Source organism: Panthera tigris, chromosome B4, assembly GCF_018350195.1.
Source record: "Panthera tigris isolate Pti1 chromosome B4, P.tigris_Pti1_mat1.1, whole genome shotgun sequence".
Taxonomy (NCBI): domain Eukaryota; kingdom Metazoa; phylum Chordata; class Mammalia; order Carnivora; family Felidae; genus Panthera; species Panthera tigris.
Genome location: NC_056666.1, coordinates 41,739,003 through 41,743,792, shown reverse-complemented (window position 1 = coordinate 41,743,792; position 4,790 = coordinate 41,739,003). Strand labels below are relative to the sequence as shown.

The 4,790-nt window shown below is 44.9% G+C and overlaps 1 long non-coding RNA gene across 1 annotated transcript; it reads right to left on the bottom strand.

Annotated features, from left to right (window-relative positions):
- Positions 1 to 446: 446 nt before the first annotated feature.
- Positions 447 to 4,790, bottom strand: LOC122240290. Its single transcript, XR_006219773.1, has 2 exons — positions 4,567 to 4,790; positions 447 to 725 (listed from the first exon to the last, which is right to left on the bottom strand). It is a non-coding gene; the product is annotated as an uncharacterized LOC122240290 (long non-coding RNA).

Genomic DNA, 4,790 nt, shown 5'->3' with positions numbered 1-4,790 from the left:
CACAGACAAAGTCACAAAGTTAACCTAAAATCATTCTCCTTCCAAGTGACCTGCACTTTCCTATTCTAATTATGCCGCCGTGAAATTTTTAGATTTATTTATGTTTACTAAGAAATTTTGGACATACCCACATCTACCTCAAGTGAATTGAAATTCCAGAGTCTATAGGGTGGAGGGGAGGGGCTGAAATTATGTAAGAAAAGATGATGTAATTAGGATAGAACATTTCTGGAATCTTCAAATGTTCTTACTGTGATGTCATCTTGAGGAAAGAAACCTCAGCTCCGGAGCTGGATTCAACGTCTCTTTCAGTGTGACCACAGATCAATCACCTAGGATTTCACTCAGGAAAAGAAAATGTATACTTGGATTAAAGCAGCTAGGGTATGAATTCCATAAAAAGCGGTTTGTGTTAGAGTCTCTAGATGTTCACAAAGATTTCTTGATAACACAGAACTGGTCTGGAAGGACCCAAGTATTTATTATTGGACATTTTATATAAAGATAGACCACAAGTTAGCACTGTCCTATCCTGATGTAGGCAGGGATATTTTCTGAACGTCTAGCCTGGACCAAAATGTAATAGGAGTTTCAATACAGGCATATTTGGTCTTCAAATGACACCCCATTGACTCCAATCTCAACATTCTCACATACAAGCTCTTCTTCATTCAGGAGTTTCTCCTCTTCCAGACCTTCTTTCTCTGAAGACCGTGAAAACCAACCTGCAATAGCAAATTCAGGTCCCTGTTATAATTACAACTCAGAGACTAATCAGAGCCTTCAAGAGGCATCAGAACCATGGACAAGAAGAAAACAGCACCCTGGGCGACCCAGATTGAGATAATTTCTGCATAATATAAAACCCATCAGGGAAATCATCCATACAAACTGTTGATTTCACACCGTTGTCTACGAAAGATCTGTAATAGAGACTAAAGACCTCTGAAGAGCTGCTTCGCAGTCAATGCAAACAGCAGAGACATGAAATTGGAGAAGGAATGGTGAGCGTCCTACTTTTCTCAATTAGATTGGGCGACATCAAGGGAATTTGGTAACAGGAAGGTATAACTCTATTACCATATATCCCATGAAGTCACCTAGACACCAGATCCTGACTCCCCCAGTGTCCACAAGGATAATCCCAATCTTTTCTGAAAGTCCTTAAATGGGTATAGCTGCTTCCACTTCCCCTGTTGTTCTCCTCCCAAGGAACCCCACCACCTTCAAGAAGGCTATGGTAGCAGATGATCTGTTGGGCCTTCCAACTCTGAATAGTGTGGATCCAGCTCCATGGACATGTAGCTCATGAGGTTGTGTAGGACTCCATGCTCCAGAAGGCCCTGTGCTTGGTCTCACATCCTGTTGTCACCATCTTCAAAGTCTTAGTATTTTTGAGGGGCACCTGGGTGGCTCAGTCGGTTGAGCACCCAACTTCAGCTCAGGTCATGATCTCAACAATCGTGAGTTTGAGCCCCGCAGCGGGCTCACTGCTGTCAGCGTAGAGCCTGCTTCGGATCCTCTGTCCCCACTCTCTATGCTCCTCTCCTCCATTCACTCCCTCTCAAAAATAAATAAGAACAGGGGCGCTTGGGTGGCTCAGTCGTTTGGGTGTCTGACTTCAGCTCAGGTCATGATCTCACTGTTCGTGAGTTGGAGCCCCACATCAGGCTCTGTGCTGACAGCTCAGAGCCTAGTGCCTGCTTCGGATTCTGTGTCTCCCCCTCTCTCTGGTCCCCCCTGCTTGTGCTCCATCTCTCTGTCTTTCAAAAATAAAAAAAGATTAAAAACATTTAAATAAACACATCAATAATTGTTGAACAAGGAATCCCACTTCATTTTTCATTGGGCCCTGAAAATTATGAAACCAGTCCTGCCATAGGTCTTAAAGAAATATGGAGTAATGCTTGCCCTTCACCCAAAACCTGACCCCATGGAAACCCATACTTATCAGAGTAATCTTAATATATTATAAACAGCCATAGAATATCAAAAAGTAGTCTAACATTAATGTTTGGCCATTTTAACTATATTTCTCACTTTGTCACATTTTGAATTAACCCCCCCCCCAATCTTTTAATAATCTATGTGATTGCTGTGACTGGAAAAACATGACCACAGCATCAAAAAGTACATGCATGGCCACAACTGCAGGAAAGTCCCTATCACCAGATCCAACCCATTCCCATCCTCCCTAAAGATGCTAAGAAATAACTGAAATGACTTGGGAAGCTAACTCTCTCTCTGATTAAGAGATATTCTTTTACGGGGCGCCTGGGTGGCTCAGTTGGCTAAGCGGCTGACTTCGGCCCAGGTCACAATCTCGCGGTCCATGAGTTCAAGCCCGCATTGGGCTCTGTGCCGACAGCTCAGAGCCTGGGGCCTGTTTCAGATTCTGTGTCTCCCTCTCTCTGACCCTCCCCCGTTCATGCTTTGTCTCTCTCTGTCTCAAAAATAAATAAACGCTAAAAAAAAAAAAAAAAGAGAGATATTCTTTTACTTGTTGGTAAGGGACTATTTTACTACTTGTCTGTGAGGTACTATTCTCAGGATTACATAATTTGCGGGGCCTAGTGCAAAACAAAATCAGAGCCTCTTGTTCAAAGACCATCAAAAAGCTCAAGATGGCAACAGGAGGGCAACAAGCCAAGTGTGAGGTCCTTCTTAGTGTAGGACGTGGGCAGTTGCACAGGTCACATTCCCATGAAGGTGGCCCTGAGCACGTCTATCTCATCCGTCCCACATAAAGAAGTCTTGGCAAGAATTTCAGGGACGGGAAATCCTTCATTTATGTAATTGTATTCCAGATCACCTGTCTCTTGTCCTCTAAGAGCAGGCTAGGGCCTCTGGTGGAGCACATAAGTAGAGCGGACCTACCCCCAGGAATCAGGATAGGATCATTCTGGATCTAACAGTGACCTCTTGCGTGACCTTGAGAAAGTCACGTCCTATCTACTTTCAGTTATTTTATCTATGTAGTAGTGGTTGATTATACAATTCCTCTGATCCCTTTAAGTACCAATAATCCCCGAGGCTATAATTGAAGGCATTCTGGATAATTGGTGGATATATCAGCTTATGGGGCGCCTGGGTGGCTCAGTCGGTTGAGCGTCTGACTTCGGCTCAAGTCATGATCTCGCGGTCCGTGAGTTCGAGCCCCGCGTCGGGCTCTGTGCTGACAGCTCGGAGCCTGGAGCCTACTTCGGATTCTGTGTCTCCCTCTCTCTCTGACCCTCCCCCGTTCATGCTCCGTCTCTATCTGTCTCAAAAATAAATAAACGTTAAAAAAAAAATTATAAAAAAAAAATCGGCAGCATTCGCCCCCTAAAATACCAAAAGGTTCGCCAAATCCCAATATATTTCAGTAAAATGATCTCTCAGTTGCCTCCCACCCTGGAGTTTTACTTTGTCAAACCAGATATCTTGGTTTGGGAAATACCTATATGTTAACATATAGCTGAAACCATCAGAGCAGCTATGCACATGGAGAACTGTCTCTTTCTTACTCTCTAAAGTCATGAGGCAGTTACTGAGGTGTCAGGAGAAAAACAGTTTAAACCAGCCTGAGAAATAGTCATTCAGTTCCTGAGAGAATGGTCCCCAGGAAACCAGACTTCCCCTCTCAGAGGACTGAGGTTGCCATCTCCCAAAACTCCATTCCCCCTTCAGTCCGTCTTCCACACAGGCCTTCCTACCCCCACCCCAGTCCCCAAAGCAGACTGGCTTGCCTTGCCTATAACGTTCCCAAATCTAACTCTGTCTTCATGCTCTTTGGCGCACGGTAGCAGCTTGGCCACAGAATTATCTGCCAGGCGAGAAACCTTCCCAGAACAGACGTGAGAGGATAAATCTGCATATATGAAAAGTAAATAAAGATTCATAACAGAACCTCGGGCTTGAAATGGTTTCTTTCCAGAGAGAAGACTCCGCGTTCACTGGGGAGCAGAGAGAGCTGCTGAGAGCCTCAGAGTGTGGAGAAAGGTATGGTTCTAAGGAGGGTTGCAGGAGTTGTATGTGTAGATGCTGCACCACGGATGCTGTGAATCACCCTAGATACCGGTTTATGGCCAGAACGTGCTAAGGAGGGCAGGGACATCCACCCAATTCCAGCTATTTCTCCTCCCTAGTTTCATGGTCATTATCAACGATTTCACATGCAGCCCGGTGTGGATACTATTCACAAGTGGGCAAGATTGATACAAAGTTTCCGAGTCAGAAACTCACATGCTAAAACACCTTCATATAGAGCCACATTTGAAGTCTCTGGGGCTGCTCTCAGCTCATCAGAGCCCCTTCCTTGTTCATGCTTTATGGACATACCCCAGAAGAGTCCTAACCTGTGTCCCTATTCCTGGTGCTGAACTCACTGCTGTCATGGGATACCATATTTCTTTGGTCCTCCTAGTCCAAGGTCATTGAGGTTTAAAGTCCAGAGCAGTCCACATATCACATTTTCCAGAAAATGCAATAAGGACCAAAGGCAGCTTCAGTATCCACATCACAATGGCCCCTTCTCATCCACAGCCCACAAGCTCTCCTTTTCCTCATCCCCTTTTTAGAGCCTACCTTCGCATTTTATTTTCTTTCTGCATGGCCGAATCACCAGGAAAATGAGAAAAAGGAAGATGCAGGGTCCAAAGATGAAACTGAGGATACCTGTCACAAAGAAGATCCCAGGGCCAGGATTTGAGCCTAAATTGGACTCTGAAAAAAACATATCCTCAGGATGGGAAGGGACATGGGGGAAATCCTGCCCCTACTGTCACCTGGTGGGTTTTCAGGATGGTGAA